We start from the raw sequence: 17,635 nt of genomic DNA, 5'->3' as shown, positions 1-17,635 counted from the left end.
TTTAAGAAATATAAAATATTGTTGATAAGTGGTGAAACCATTTTCCTTTAGAAAAAAATTTAGAATTAGTGTTATGTACATATGCTATGTTATTTAAAGGCCACTAGCCTGAAAAACAAAACTATCTTGGAGTTAAGATGACTATCTCCAAATTTTATCTAAAGGGCTATTACCAGGAATGGGGACTTGTTCTATTGTCTCATGCTCTAGAGATTGTAGTAAAGAGACATGGAATCATCAAACAGACTATGAAACCTCAGAGGGAAGGCACGGGAGGGTGGTTGGGAAGAGATCAATCAATGAACTTATATGCATATATGCATAACACATGTACACAGACAATAGGATGGTGAAGGCCTGGGGTCGGGGGGTATGGTGGCAGGAAGAGGTCAATGGAGGGAGAAAGGGGAAATGTGTAATATTTTCAACAATAAAGATTAATAAAAAGGAAGAAGGAAGGAAGGAAGGAAGGAAGGAAGGAAGGAAGGAAGGAAGGAAGGAAAAAAGGAAAGAAAGAAGAAAGAAAGAAAGAAAGAAAGAAAGAAAGAAAGAAAGAAAGAAAGAAAGAAAGAAAGAAAGAGGTGGGAGGGAGGAAAGAAAGAAGGAAGGAAGAAGGAAGGAAGGAAGGAAGGAAGGAAGCAAAGGAAGGGAGGGAGGGAGGGAGGGAGGAAGAAAGAAAGAAAGAAAGAAAGAAAGAAAGAAAGAAAGAAAGAAAGAAAGAAAGAAAGAAAGGAAGAAAAAGAAAGAGGAAGGAAGGAAGAAAGAAAGAAAGAAAGAAAGAAAAGGAAAGGGAAGGGAAAAGGAAGGGAAAAGGAAAGGAAAAAGGAAAGGAAAGGAGGAAGGAAGAAAAAATTGATGAGGATATCAAAGGTAAGTTTTGACTTGATGTAAACTAGAGTTTTTAGTAGTTGTAGCTCTTAACTATGAAAAGTTCTCTGGTGAAAGCATACTGGTAAGTATGAGCATGGAAAAGCTTAATCATAGACTAAGGATAAAAATTGGATTACTATTTTAGAGTAATCTTTTTCAACCTCTTTCAGGTCTCAAACACTTTGCAAATCTATTAGTGTGATTTATTCTCCCAATTAATATGTAAAATATATACATTTTTTGTTTGCAACATCACATCTGATTATTTTAATCCCAGGTTATTTTCTTCTAAGAAACAGATGAGGAATTGACTTAATGGCATGGTACTTTTTTTTTTTTTAACCTTTCACTGTCATTCTTCAGTGTAACTTAGATGCACCTTCTTTAAGACTTATAGTAGGGCATTCATGTTTGTGAAATATCTTAGGAGTCCACTTGATTATGACATTAACATTTGTAGAATGAGTGTAGCTCTCTATTGTATTTCACTATCATAGATAAATAGAATTTTCTTATATTTTATTGTTTCTAAAGGCAATGATTCCTAGTCCAGTTGATCCAAGTAAGTTACTGATGTAAAGTACAGCATAGGGAATATAGTCAAATATTGTAATAACTATGTGTTGTGTCAGATGGGTACTTGAATTACTGGGGGGATCACTTTGTAAATTATATTATTTTCTAACCACTTGTTGTACACCTGAAATAATATAAGATAATATTAAAAGTCAGTTGTAGCCCATGCTGGTTTGGCTCAGTGGGTAGAGCATCAGCCTGTGGACTGAAGGGTCCCAGATTCGATTCCGGTCAAGGGCACATGCCCAAGTTGTGTTGCGGGCTTGATCCCCAGTAGGGGTTGTGCAGGGGGCAGCCAATCAATGATTCTCTCATCATTACTGTTTCTATCTCTCCCTCTCCCTTCCTCTCTGAAATCAATAAAATATATTAATTGATTATATAATTAATTATATAATATAATTGAATAACTGAATATTTCTTGCCACTCCCTTCCGGCATGCAAAGTTTCTGTTGAGAAACTTTATATAGTTAAAAGTTATAAATGAAAAATGTCAAATGATAATTTTGAAATAGAGTCAAAATATATGAAAAAAATGAAAATAAAAGTCCCCCCAAAAATTGATGGTATTGTATACACAATCTGAGAGTAAGAAACGTTAAATCAACATTAGAAATTATAAATATGTAGGAAAAACCAAGATGGCAGCATAGGTAAACACGGGAGTTTGCTGCCTCGAACAACCACCACAAAAATACAACTAAAAGACGGAACAGACATCATCCAGAACCACAGGAAGGCTGGCTGAGTGGAAATTCTACAACTAGAAGGAAAGAGAAAAGCAAACCGAGACTCAGAGGAGGCACAGTGCGGAAGTAAAATACTAAGGTACAGAGGTGCACACGGAGCGGGCTGGCGGCTGAGGGCGCGGTTGTCATTTTCAATCGGGAGGGAGTCTCAGGTTCTGAGCTCCAGTTCCAGGCGAGTCTCTGGGGAACCAGACTCATACGAGAGAAGCGGGACTGTCTGGATTCGGTCAGAACTCGAGGGCAGCTATCTCTTGGAGGGGCTTACAGCAATTGCCGGGACACTGAGAAGTGGGGCCTCTGAGAGCAGCCATAACTACTAGCCCCACCCTGTTGATCCCATGGGACCCAACCTTCCCAAGCCCTGCAGGGAGGCTTTTGCTGGATAGCCTCAGGCAGAGGCTAGATTAGCACCTCCCTAGAGATCCAGGAACCAGTGTACCCAGAGGTCAGAGTGGGACCATCCAGTTTGCAGCTCCGTGGACCCATAAAGGACACACTCAGGGGGCAGACTCAGTGAGCACCAAAGCCCCATTGAAGCAAGTCTTGCCCCATAAGGGTGTCTACAGCACAGAAGTTCTCCCATTGCAGACATAGCTGATTCTCAAAGCCAATTGGCCTGGAGGTCAATTTTTCCCAGTGATACCTACAACAATCAAGGCTTAACTACAATAAGAGTGTGCACAAAGACCACAAGGGGGTGCACCAAGAGTGTCCTCCTCAGGTAACTGGGGAGGCTGAACCACTGGGCCCTAGTGGACACTTAGCACAGAAAACCACTTTATCAACACAGGGAAGCATAAAAAATGGGGAGACAAAGAAAAAGGACACAAATGACAGAAATGGAGGAAAGCAAACGACTGGATATAGAGTTCAAAACCACACTTTTAAGGTTTTTCAAGAATTTTCTAGAACTGCCGATAAACTTAATGAGATCTACAAGAAATCTAATGAGACCCTCGAGGTTGTGATAAAGGACCAACTAGAAATTAAGCATACACTGACTGAAATAAAGAATATTATACACACTCCCAACAGCACACTAGAGGATTGCAAGAATCAAATCAATGATTTGAAATACGAAGAAGCAAAAAACACCCAACTGGAAAAGCAAAATGAAAAAAGAATCCAAAAATACGAAGATAGTGTAAGGAGCCTCTGGGACAGCTTCAAGCGTACCAACATCCGAATTATAGGGGTGCCAGAAGAAGAGAGAGAGCAAGATATTGAAAACCTATTTGAAGAAATAATGACAGAAAACTTCCCCTACCTGGTGAAAGAAATAGACTTATAAGTCCAGGAAGCGCAGAGAAGCCCAAACAAAAGGAATCCAAAGAGGACCACACCAAGACACATCATAATTAAAATGCCAAGAGCAAAAATCAAAGAGAGAATCTTAAAAGCAGCAAGAGAAAGAAAGTCAGTTACCTATAAGGGAGTACCCATATGACTGTCAGCTGATTTCTCAACAGAAACTTTGCAGGCCAGAAGGGAGTGGCAAGAAATATTCAAAGTGATGAATGCCAAGAATCTACAACCAAGATTACTTTATCCAGCAAAGCTATCATTCAGAATTGAAGGTCAGATAAAGAGCTTCACAGATAAGAAAAAGCTAAAGGAGTTCATCACCACCAAACCAGTATTATATGAAATGCTGAAAGGTATCCTTTAAGAAGAGGAAGAAGAAGAAAAAGGTAAAGATACAAATTATGAACAACAAATACACATCTATCAACAAGTGAATCTGAAAATCAAGTGAATAATCTGATGAACAGAATTAACTGGTGATTATAATTGAATCAGGGGCATAGAAAGGGAGTGGACTGGCTATTCTTGGCGGGTAAAGGGGTGAGGGGGATGCAGAAAGAGACTGGACAAAAATTGTGCACCTATGGATGAGGACAGTGGGTGGGGAGTCAGGGAAGAGGGTGGGGTGGGAACTGGGTGGAGGGGAGTTATGGGGGGAAAAAGAGGAACAAATGTAATAATCTGAACAAATAAGATTTAATTAATAATTAAAAAAGAAATTATAAATATGTAAAAGTCAATAAAATATTTAACTATATAACATTTTTAAAAATATATGGCAAAAGTAATATTGCAAAATATCAGTTCATTTGGAAAAGAAATATTTGTCATTTAGGGCAAGCATGTCAAACTCGTGGCCCACGGGCCACATGTTAATATTTTTGTGGCCCAGCCAATACAATGGTATGTAAGAAAAGTTTTTAATAAAAATTTTGTAACTTAACTTTTACAGTATCTTGTTACACATAATTATTAAGAATGAGCTACAACGTTCGCTAATGACTATTATAATAGTGTTGCATTCATTTCCCTTATGCGCCTTATGTGCAGGCGCACCATTTCTCTCCACTAATACTAGCAGTGAATATTTTAGCAGCCGATTGCCACATCATTAGTCTTGTACTGACACGTTTGGTATGTGCAACAGGAAATATTTCACTTTCGGAGAACAAGAAAAATGGGTTTATTTGCATTACGCTTATTAATTTGTGTAGTTATTCAGTGTCTGGTAAGTTAATGTTCAAGAAAAAACATTAATTTTTATTAAAATGTTCTATTATTTTATGTTAACGATTACTCATTTATTTCAGCCCTTTGTAGTCAGCATGTGTCTATCGAAATAAACCTATGTTTCTATGAAAATTGAAGCTGTCATGTTTTTGCAGCCCACATAAACTTCAACCTTATTTATTTGGCCCGTGTTAGCCTTTGAGTTTGACATGTTTGATTTAGGGGATAGATAATGTAGGGGAGGAAAAATATAGTTTTCCTGTACTCTGCAACAAAAGACAGATTAAGATGAGAATAGCATTTTAAGTTGTTTAATGAGTTTCACATGATAGGAGAGCCTTCATAAGTAAATGAAGACTGCAAGACATGTTTAAACTTCAGCATTTATAGTATTAGGTTTGATGAAGGGTGGAAAATTATGGAAAAATATGCAGGACAAAAGGTATGTGCTAAGTGTATAGTACACTGATGGAAATATAGCAAGCCACATTAATTCAGATTTCTTTCCATCCCTTCATCTTCAGAGATAAGGAGGCTTCTTTCCTCTGGGTACAGGGAGGGCGTCTCTCACATGGTAGTTGACCTATTTCAGGGAAAGGTATAAAATTCTTCCTGTATGTGATGTTTTTCAAATTTCTTCAGTTTAACGTATTCAGTATGCCAAGGTGCCATATTTTGATGTAGTGTGTCCTGAACCCCATCAATATTATTATATAAGAATTCTTTCAGAATTGATAAGACAACAAAATTCAATTCGAAAAATGGACAAAAGATATAGAAGGGCCATTCACAGAAGATATGGTATAAAAGGATTCTCCACATCAGTAGCAATGAGGGAAATGAAATAAAAAAATAATGGTATATATAAATTCACTTCTCAGACTGGAAGGACATAATTTTGAAAGTGAGGATATGCAGAAAAGGATACGCATCCATTTTTCATAGACATCTTTTAAAATTAAAATAAAATACATAACCTGCTTAGAATCTATTCCATATAAATAAAAGAATCAATATCTAAGGAAAAAATCCTTAGACTTATTACAGACTTTGTATATGCATTGCTTGTATATATAATCATAGAGAATTTGAGAAAGAAGGAATTCGTGGTAGGGGGAGTGTGGAGGAGAAAACAATGGTTAAAAAACAAACCTAGATAGGGTACAATCACATATTTGATATGTGTGTAAAGTAGAAAATTCCAAGCAATGCTATATATTATTTATGAATACCTACATATGTAGTTATGGTATAAAAATATGCATGAGAAAGAAAAACACAAATTTAGGCCAGGATTAATTTCTAGGGATAATGGATGAATATAGATGGTTGGCTGTTTGGTTGGTTGGAAGGATGGGCAGATTGGATAGATTTTCTTCTTCAAAATCCATATGTAATTACAACCTATAGTAAAGTGCACAATAAAAGAAATAGCTTGTTATTTCAATGTGAACATCTTTTGAGGAAATATAGTAATTTTTTTATTTCATTTATTTATTTTGCTGTTGTCAAAGAGGAACTTATTCTTCTCCTGAAAAATCTTATGTTCTTTGCTCTGTCAAAATTTAAGTCAAAAATAGAAACTAACATTTTCACAGAAAACTAAGCAATTCATAGGAAGGCTGAATTTTAGGCTAACCCATTTTAGCTCTTTCAGAAAAGATGACATGTCAGATCACCTGTTGTTTAAAAATGGAAACTCTTCCCCATTGCCTCTGAAGATTGTACAAGAGGAAACACGTTTAAATTGGAGCAGTGGGGTGTTGGCTGATTTTTACCACTGTGGAAAATGGATGTTAGATGACAATTTTTAAAAAACAATGTTTCCCATAAATTGAGAAATAATATATGCTTAGTGAATTTAGAAAATAATAGCTACATATGAAGAAAAAAAGTCATAATTGATTCCATCATTTGACTATAATTTTAAGCAGATTATAAAAATGTAATAAGCTATTATTTTCAGTAGTTTATGAAGTAGATGTGTTCATTGGGGTAAATTTGCAATATCTAGAAAAATATTGAACTGATTTCACCAACTTCATCAGTAGTAATGATTTTATTTATTTAATTGTCAATATTTCATTATACTGTATACTAGTACTAGAGGCCCAGTAAATGAATTCGTGCACAGGTGGAGTCCCTCGGCCTGGCTGGCAATCGGAGCCAATCAGGGTCGGTTGGCTGTCCGGGGGAAGGGACTGTGGGATGTTGGCTGGCCACGGGAGATTTGCCATGGAGCACACTGACCACAAGAGCACAGCTCCTGTGTTGAGTGTCTGCCCCCTGGTGGTCAGTGCACATCATAGCTACCAGACAGTTGTCTGGTTGTAAGGGTTGTTTAGGCTTTTATATGTATAGACTAGAGGCCTGACACACGAAATTCATGCATGGGAGGGAGGGTCCCGTAAGCCCATCCTGCACCCTCTCCAATACAGGATCCCTCTCACAATCCTGGACCGCTAGCTCCTAACTGCTCACCTGCCTGCCTGCCTGCCTGCCTGCCTGATCTCCCCTCACTGCCCTCCGGCTGACCTGGTTGCCCCTAACTGTCCCCCTGCCGGCCTGATCACTCCTAACTGCCTCTGCCTGCCGGCCTGATTGCCCCCAACTGCACCCCCCCCCCCGCACCCCCCCATCCCCCCCCGCCAGCCTGGTTGCCCCACGCAGCCTGCTGCTCAGTTGTTTGGTCGCCCCTCACTAACCCCCCTGCCGGCCTGGTTGCCCCACGCAGCCTGTTGCTTAGTCATTTGGTCGCCCCTCACTAACCCCCAGCCCCTGCCGGCCAGGTCACCTCACACAGCCTGTTTGGTCGTCCTTTTGGTTGTGATGGTCGCTTAGGCTTTTATATAGATAGATACTCTTGTTTGAACTTTCTTGGCTATTTTTTCTTTTTATATTTCTAAAGTGTTAGAATATCTTGGCCAACTTTAGGAAACCATTTTGATCAATGGTATTAAACATATAATTAATTTAGAAAGAACTGACATCTTCATTCTGGATCCCAATCCAGAAACATATATATCTTTTCATTTATTACAGTGTTGTGTATTACTTATTAATATTTTTAATTAAAATAATAAAATACAGAAAAATACTGAGAAAAGATGAAAATATTTGATTATCACACCACCAATATTAACAGTTTTCTTCTAATCATTTTAGTTATATATGTATATGCACTCATGTATATATTTTTTCCCCAAAAATTAATTCAATGTATACATCATGAGCACATTCATATTTCATTAAATTATGTAAAAGAATAATTGTGTTGGTTGTAGAGTATTTCCTTATTTTTTTTTAATTGCTTAAAGTATTACAAAGGGTATTACATATGTGTCCTTTTTTTCCCCCCGCCCTTGACAGTCCCCTAGCCTCCCCTATCCCCCAGTGTCTTATGTCCATTGGTTATGCTTATATGCATGCATACAAGTCCTTTGGTTGATCTCTTACCCCCCTACCTCCTGCCCCCCAACCCTCCCCGGCCTTCCCACTGCAGTTTGACAATCTGTTTGAGGCAGCTCTGCCTCTGTATCTATTATTGTTCAAAAGTTTATAATGGTCTCTATTATCCATGAATGAGTGAGATCATGTGGTATTTTTCCTTCATTGACTGGCTTATTTCACTTTACATAATGTTCTCCAGTTCTATCCATGCTGTTGCAAATGGTAAGAGTTCCTTCCTTTTTACAGCAGCATAGTATTCCATCGTGTAGAGAGTATTTCCTTTATGTAATTATAAATTTATTAGAATTCTAATTCTAGCAGTCTTATCTATGTTCATGTCTCTTTTAAGTCTTCCTATGCTATATTATTTTAGATGTACTTCCTATAAACAACAAATACCAGATGTACTTTGTGTAAACAAATCTGAGTATGTTTTCTGTAAAAGAGTAATTAAATCTGGATATGCTTGTTCTTTCTATGTCACCTTGTTTCATATTTTCTATTTTAGTATTTCATAAAATTTTCTTTGGCTTTAAAAAATTTTATCTATTACACATGTATAAATATTTGGTTTTGCCTTTTCTATAACACTTTTAATGATATACCTTTTATTTTTTAATTTACTACTAGTTAATGTTAGCATTTTTTAAGATTAAATGTATTTAAATTGTTTTTATTGTTAAATATGCAGAATAAGATAATATTTTTCATTAACCACCCCCATGTAAGGTAAGAAATTAACACTAATTTTTTTTTTAAATATATATTTTATTGATTTTTTTACAGAGAAGAAGGGAGAGGGATAGAGAGTTAGAAACATCGATGAGAGAGAAACATTGACCAGCTGCCTCCAGCACACTCCCTACTGGGGATGTGCCCGCAACCAAGGTACATGCCCTTGACCGGAATTGAACCTGGGACCCTTCAGTCCACAGGCCGACGCTCTATCCACCGAGCCAAACTGGCTAGGGCAACACTAATTTTTATTTATCTTTTTTTCACCCTACTTCTTGGCTTTTAAAATATTATTTTAAATTTTAAAATTAATATCTACAACTGTGATAATTTTTAATTAGCAGTTGCATTGGTTAGCAGTCATACCTAAAATAATTACTCACATTTAAATCCATATAAATCATTTCAGTGCACCCCACTAGCCTTTTTATAATACTACAAGTCCCCTGTTGAGTTTTTATGTCAATTGATCACAACTTTAAGTAGTTTTTCTATACATATACAAAAGGGAAATATCTCTGCCTTTATCTGCCTGAAACTGTGTTCCTTATGCTTTTTGACCTGAGCAACAACTTGATTTAGCATAGCATTTTGAGAATTTTATAGCTATTACTCCTTTTCTTCTTATGTATAGTTTTGTGGAGAAGCCTGAGGGCAGCCCTGTTTATTTTTCTTTTCTTGGGTAATCTGTTTCCCCACCAGGCTGCTTTTTTGAACGTTTTTGATATTCACAAATTTCAGTAAGAAATATGACTAGTTGGTCTCTTTTCATTAAATTTTCATGTTCTCTGTGAGTAATGGATCAGGTCTTTTCTCTACAAAGGAGTTTTGGTGTTAGTTACCCCCCCTTTTTCTGTTTTCTAACCTATTACGAGCACTTATTGTTGGTTGACGTTGGTATTACCTGTGCCGCATGTCCTTTATTTCCTCTCTTAGTGCTGTCTGCTGTTTTTTACTTTGCCTCAGGATTCCAGAAAATCTCTTCCAGGTTATTCTATGTATTACATATTTGGTTTTTACAGTTTTGCTTAAATTTTATGTATTAAGTTTACAGTCTTGTTTAAGTTTTATTTCTGCTCTTGAGTTATCTTTTCTAGCAATCTCATTTGATTAACTGACCTGTTCTTTTCTGCCAGTATCTTTTTATTTCTTTTTGTTTCATCATTTAATTTTTATGTTTTATGTCATAGTCAGTTTTCTTGAAATTTATGGAATCCAAAGTATATGTATTCTAAACTCTTCTCTCTTTTTTTAGTAATAAATCTTTTTCAGAATTATGGTTTTATTCTGTATCTTGAGGTCAAAGTTCTCCTTTTTTTGTTTCTCCTTCAAGATCTTTTCATAGGCCCCATCTTGGTTGTGTATTTATGTGTTAGTTTTTACTATTTGGATAGATTTTCCATTTACCTGCTCTTTGTTCAGTCATGTGGGGCTGAAATTTCAAATTTTAAGCTAGAAAGTTGCTTGAGATACACAATCTCATTGCAAAATGTCTTAGCACTTGGAAGTTCTTTTTTAGAATCTTCCAATAGAAGAAAGGTTCTATTTTTCTTTTTCTTTTTACTGAAGAATGCAGTTCATAAAAGCTACTACTTTTATGTATTACTTCTGTGGCTCTTCCAGCCTTCAAATTCTATAGGATTCTAGAGCAGTGATTTCCAACCGGTGTGCTACAATAAATTTTAAAACATGCAATACCTGACTACTTAGTCAGGGACACTAACCTCTTTTCCCTTAGATTGTCTAATTTTAAAAAATGACAACAACCAACACAACAATAGCTGTCTGGGGTGAATGAATCAAAATTATACTTTTTCTTTTGTCAGATCAGCAAAAAATACTTTTTTTTTTTTTTTGGTGTGCCACAGAATTTTAGTAATGTGTGCCATGGAATGAAAAAGGTTGAAAATTGCTGTTCTAGAGAGATTGTCCATATCCGGGGCACATTTTGATAGCACCTATCCATTTCTTCCCTTGGTATTATTGTATTATAGACATTAGAATTTCTAAATGAATGTAGTAATAAAGGTATTGGTGGCCGGATATGAGGAGGTGGTGGGGTAAAGTGGCCCCAGAAGCCTCAGAGTCCTCCTGTCTATGCAGTCTAAATGATTCCTTGAGGGGCTCTCTCATCTCTCTGAGGCAATGAGTGGAATGGGACATTTGTAACTTTTAAACTGACTTCACAGTCTTGAATCTTACCTTTGGTAAAAGAGATATTTTTCCAGTATGCTGCCACATCCTTGAGGAACATTTTTAGTTATTAAAACTATTTGAATTTCCATAGGTTTGTTTGTTTAAAAAAAAATAATTAACCTTCATCTTTTCTATTAAAGTTTGTTCCACGGTCATTACATTGGAGTGTTAGAAGTATATCTACCCATGTGGTATATCTATTTAAAATTAACCATATGATCTATTCTAAGTTGTGTAGTCTGTCCTCTAGCATTTGAAGGTTTCCATTTACCTTCCCTTCCTTTTAAACCACCATTTTAAAAAATTTGGTTACATTCATGCAGACAGCCAGACCAAAGGCAAGTCTAGACCTCATCGCTTCAGGCTTGTTGCTTGTGTTCTTCCTAACACAAGCAATTTAGTAGAAGCAATTTAGTCACATTCTCTAGCAGAGCCAGGACTCAAACCCAGGCATTTTGTCTCCAGGGCCAGTGTAAAAGTCATGTAAAGGAATACACTGTCTTCAACAGTCCTATCTTTGTAAAATTTAGACTGCCAGGATAAGGTACGAGACACAGCTGTTATTAATCTTACTAACCATAGGAGGTCAGTTCCGCTATGCACCGTCAAAGTGAAAGAATTTTTATAAATATAAATAAGCATGAAAAAGACAACTTGGAAAAACTAACTAGACCATTTTGAGCTATTGATGATGGTCTGTCACCTTTTCACTATTTTTGGTAACACAAATATAACTAAAACAGGATGTTGTATTTTGCCCCACTGAATACTATTAAATATAACCTTTGCCCAAGAGATATCAGTCTTGCAAGATGAAGGTGTTCCAGGAGGTAAAAGTACTCTCTGGTTTTCTAAACATTTAGTTCCAAGGCCTGAGAAAACATGTATCATACTAAGTAGTTTTCAGGCAGCCTCACAGGTCTAGAGGCTCGAAGGGGATTAGGACATATTGTCCATGCCTTCATAGGGGTTATGATGTAAGCAGAAAATAGATAGGAATCAGATAATCTTGCAATTAATTATTGTGGTTATGGTTAAGAATGAGTACAGTATGTCTTAAAAGTAATATGAGTACAGTGTATACTAAGAGCAGTATGTTCTAATCTAGTCTAGAGCATCTGGAACAACTACCTGAGTATGTGAATTCAAATCAGGACCTGAAGTATTAATGACTGTTAGATAGGTAAAGAGGGAGCGATGATGGAGCGAGATAGAAAGCATTTATAGTAGTGAAGACTGAATATTCAAAGATCTTTAGCAGGAAAGAGAATGCCATATCGAAGGAACTATAAAATGAGCAGTGTGAATGGATGGCAGAGAGAAGAGGAGTGGCTAGATTTTAAGTTAGGGCCAGATCATGTAGGACCTTGTTAAGGATTTTGAATTTTACCTTCAGATCAGTGTGAAGGCACCACACTGTTTGAAATAGGAAATTGACACGATCATATTTACATTTTTTAACAAATTAGTCCACCTATTCTGTGAAGAAGGGTTAGAGGAGGCTAAAATTGGAAAAGATTCAGTTAAATCAACGAAAAGACTAGAAATTGCCACTCTATGTGAAAGCTGATGTGGTTGGGCCTTGAAGAATTTTTTTTTCCTGATTATCATAGTAGAACTTATACTTTGCTTTCCTAGTCCCTGGCTTCCCATTTTAATAAGACTCTAAAAGAATTAAATAGTTCATTTCAAAGTAAAATTATGTTGTATATTTATAGGTAAAACTGAAATTAATATCGTGACATTAAAGAATTTAATCTTGAAACCCTTTAAGAATTTCCACTTGTCTGACTTGGCCACTGTAGGGAAGGAGACAAGGAGTAAATAAGGAAATTCAATCCTGCCACATTCTTAAGTCCTCCAGGGTCCTGCATTCTCACTGAAGATTTTTGGTGATTACCTTCCCTCCAGAAGCTGCTCCACCTCTTGTTTTCCCTCTCTGGGGGAATGGTTACCTAGGAAAAACACATTCATTCATTGGTGAATGACCCTTACTTAACAATTTCTATTCCCTAATCCTTTGTGTATAATCAGCAGTAAGGGTTGTTCAGTTCCACCTCAAGTCTTGGTAACTTTAATATCTGACCTCTCCTTTTCTTCTTCACCATGTAATTCTGGAACCAAACATTTTCTTTTGGTTTTTGTTTTTTGTTTTTGGTGCATTGTTTTTTTTTTTTTAAATCCTGGCTCTGCCATTTACTCACTGTAAAACTTTAAATAAATTACTTAGCTACTCTATTCCTCAATTTCCTTATCTTTAAGATAGGGATAATAATAGTACCTACCTCCTAGGAATGTTGTGAAGATTAGACCTAAAAGACTGTTTAATATATGCTTTTAGTGTGTCATGAAATCATTTTATTGGGTCTATTATCAGCATTTTATGGAATGGAATGGCAAAAATTATGAAATTTCATTGTAAATTAAATATTGCTTCCTATGAAATAATATATATGTATACAGCTATATACACATATATTGTGTTTTTGTGTATGGGACTGCAGATAAACCACATTTCTGATTATTTTACTGAATAATGCTTTGAAAACTACCATACCATATGGCTACATTCTACATATTTGTTCATATGATATACTAAATGTATATTACTGAAGTAATAATAGAAACTTTGCCTAATGCATGTCCATATCCCTAGGACCTAGATCTGTGCTTGGAATATATATAGAAGTTAGCAAGTGTTCATGGTCCAAACAAAACAGAAACCAATGATGTGGATGACAGTTATACTTTCTAGGATCCTATTGCCTGGAAACACTAGTTTGTCTAGATATTTAGAACTCCCTGAAAACTGCCATCCTTTAACTTGTAATTTTCCTAACTTTCTCGTAGTGAATGAGATAGAATCAGAAATATATAGACACCCACCATGAAGAAAGGACACTTGGTTGGGGAGTAGAATAGAATTTTAAAGTAAGAGATGAAGGCAAAATGTCTATAATCAAAATAGTTACAGTGTATCATAGAAAAGGAATGAACTTTTCTCCTGATTTAGGATTATAATAACACAGATGGTCTCCCAATTTATGGTGGTTTGACTTGTGATTTTTCAACATTATGATGGTGTAAAAACAATAACACATTCAGTAGAAACTGTACTTTGAATTTTGATCTTTTCCCGAGCTAGTTACATGCTGTCCAATACTCTTTTGCAGTGCTGGGCAGTGGCAGTGACTGCAGCTCTACTCAGCCACATGATCGCAAGGGTAGACAACCCATACTTTATACTGCACTGTGCTGCCAGCATCTTTTTGACATTATGTTTTGTTTTTTCACATCCCTTTGTGTCTACAAAATGCCTATTTTATCTACTGCTTCTGGTGATAAGAAGAGAAAAGGCAATTATTCCAGATGAAACTTAAGATAATTCCCAATTATAGGTTAATATAAGTATTTTGAGCAAATTTAAAGTTGGCTAGGCTAAGCTATGGTGTTCAATAAGTTAGTTGCATTAAATGCATTTTTTACTTACAATATTTTCAATTTATGATGGATTTATTGGGACGTACTCCATCATAAGTCAAGAAGCATCTGTACCTTAGAGAAGGGATGATGAACAATCTCAGAAAGCTACCTTATCCCACAATTACCAAATGAACTGCTTTCCTCAGTTTTCTTCCCCTCCTTTATATTGAATTTATAAAGGCCCAGCGCACAAGATTTGTGCACTGTAGGGGGTTATCCCCTCAGCCTGGTCTGCGCCCTCTCACGGTCCAGGACCCCTCAGGGGATGTCAGTCTGGGGTATTGGGCCTAAGCCGACAGTCAGATATACCTTTCACAGTTCCGGGATCCCTTTTGCAGTCTGGGACCCCTCACTCCTTACCGCCTGCCTGCTCACTGTTCCTTAGCGCGGCCATGGAGGCAGGAGAGGCTTCTGCCACTGCTGTTGTGCTCACCAGCCATGAGCCTGGCTTCTGGCCAAGCAGCGCTTTCCCTGTGAGAGCGCACTGACCACCAGGGGGCAGCTCCTGCATTGAGCGCCTGCCCCCAGGTGGTCAGTGCACATCATAATGACAGGTCGTTCCATGGGTTGTTCCACAGTTTGGTCAATTTGCATATTAGGGTTTTATAATATAGGACTAGAGGCCCGGTGCACAAAAATTTGTGCACTCGGAGGAGAGGGGAATCCCTCAGCCCGGCCTGTGCCCTCTCGCAGTCTGGGACCCCTTGGGAGATAATGACCTGCTGGCTTAGGCCTGCTCCCGGGTGGCAGAGGGCAGGCCCAATCCCTAGGTAGAGCCCCTGGTTGGGCTCAGAGCAGGGCTGATTGGGGAGTTGGGGCGCCGCCCCCTGTAATGCACAGAGCAGGGCGATAGGGAGGTTGTGATGCCACCCTCAGTCACGCTCAGGGTAGGGCCGATTGGGGGGTTGGGGCACCGCCCCCTGTCACACTCAAGGCAGGGTCGATGGGGAGGTTGTGGCGCCACCCCCTGTCACCCACAGAGCAGGGCCCATCAGGGGGTTGGGGCACCGCATCCTGCCACACACAGAGCTGCAGGGTGATCAGAGGGTTGGGGAGCTCCCCCCTATCAGGCACAGAGTAGGGCTGATCAGGGGGTTGGGGTGCCTTCCCCTGTCACGAACAGAGCAGGGTGGATAGGGAGGTTGTGGCCCCGCCCGCTGTCACACACAGAGCCACAGGGCAATCAGGGGGTTTGGGTGCTGCCCCCTGTCACGCTGATCCCGGTGCCGGGAGGCCTCGTGGCTCCGCTGATCCTGGTGCTGGGAGGCATATTACCCTTTTACTATAAAGGGTAGAGGCCTGGTGCACGGGTGGGTGCCGGCTGGTTTACCCTGAAGGGTGTTCTGGATCAGGGTGGGGGTTCCCAATGGGCTGCCTGGCCAGCCTGGGTGAGGGGATGATGGCTGTTTTCAGCTGGTCACACATCCTTCAGGGTGGGGGTCCCCACTGGGGTGCCTGGCCAGCCTGGGTGAGGGGATGATGGCTGTTTCCAGCTGGTCACACACCCTTCAGGGTGGGGGTCCCCACTGGGGTGCCTGGCCAGTGTGGGTGAGGGGCTGAGGGCTGTTTTCAGGCTGGGGGTGACTGAAGCTCCCAACTGCTCCTTTTTTTCTTTTTTTTCTTTTTTTTATTCAGGGTCAGCTTTAGCTTTGAGGCTTGGCTCCAGCTCTTAGGCCTCTGCTGCTGAAAGTAGGTTTCTCGCCTTTGCTTACAATGTTGCGATCCTGCTGGCTGAAGCCCGGGACTAAAGCAGGTTTCTGGGGTTTTGTTTAGCTTCTATATTTGTTACATAGTTTCTTAGAGTTGCAGCTCAGAGGCCTGCAGTGGCAGGCGGGGAACGTTGGAGTCCTCCTTCACTAAAGCAAGCAAGCCTCATGTTAGTTTCAAGCTGCCTGGCTGCCGGCCGCCATCTTGGCTGGCAGTTAATTTGCATATCGCCCTGATTAGCCAATGGGAAGGGTAGCAGTCGTACGCTAATTACCATGTTTCTCTTTTATTAGATAGGATTTTGGTTACACTTAAAAAAATGATGCAAGTTTCAGATGCACAATTCTTCAACACATATGTGAAATATAATGAACAAAATGAACTAATAAACTTTCACCAGTTTTCAAAGGCAACTCTTACTTGTCTGAACTCTGACCAGATGTGCCAGATAGTCTCCATTTGCCCCTAGATTCTCTCTCCAACCTCATTCACACCAATCCTCAGAAATAGACTTCTGTAATTTATCAACAGGCTTCTGGTTGGGTTTAGTGAATAGGAAGCCCTGGCATGAAATCAGATGACAGAGGAAAGTGAGGTCAGAGTGCATGTTAGCAGTGGCCACATTGCTCTTCAAACATAATTGTTAGTTGGCTTCTTCTCCCGCTGCAGCTTTAAATGTCAAAAACCAAACAGAAGACTTCTCCTATGTGTCTCCTGTTCTTTGGATCTTCTTTTATATACATACTAGAGGCCTGGTGCATGGAATTTGTGCACTGGTAGGGGGGAGTCCCTCAGCCTGGCCTGCGCCCTCTCACAGCCCAGGAGCCCTTGCTTCTTACAGCACTCCTGTTCGCTGATCCTTAGCACTGCCATGGAAGCGGGAGAGGCTCCCGCCATTGCCACTGCGCTCGCCAGCCATGAGCCCAGCTTCTGGTTGAGTGGCGCTTCCCCTGTGGGAGCGCACTGACCACCAGGCGGAAAGCTCCTGAATTGAGTGTCTGCCCCCAGGTGGTCAGTGCACATCATAGTGACTGGTCGTTATGGTCGTTACGCCATAATGGTCTCTTAGGCTTTTATAATATAGTTTTTGTTATATAGATGCTACTTTCAGGAAGCTACTTTTTCCTCATTGAATTGAAGGTTGAAAACTTTCCAAGGTTTAATTTTTAGCCCCTTCTTGTTCTGAAACCTGGAAATTCTAGAAGGCTGACTCCTGAGTTGTGTTCATTACCTATACATTTAAGTTCTTCTTATTAATTATTGAACTTATTACTGGCACGAGGAGACAGAGTCTATTAGTGATTATTTCAAGTAAACTCCTTGGCTTTTGTTT

General features: G+C 39.0%; 1 protein-coding gene across 1 annotated transcript in view; it reads left to right on the top strand.

Annotated features, from left to right (window-relative positions):
- The window catches only part of METTL15 (methyltransferase 15, mitochondrial 12S rRNA N4-cytidine), a 176,663-nt gene that overhangs the window by 79,636 nt on the left and 79,392 nt on the right, over nucleotides 1-17,635 (top strand). The gene's annotated exons all lie outside the window — the stretch shown is intronic.

Source organism: Myotis nattereri, assembly GCF_964212035.1.
Source record: "Myotis nattereri genome assembly, chromosome: 9".
Lineage (NCBI taxonomy): Eukaryota > Metazoa > Chordata > Mammalia > Chiroptera > Vespertilionidae > Myotis > Myotis nattereri.
The sequence above is the reverse complement of the archived record's forward strand: the minus strand, read 5'-3'. Positions and strand labels throughout refer to the sequence as shown.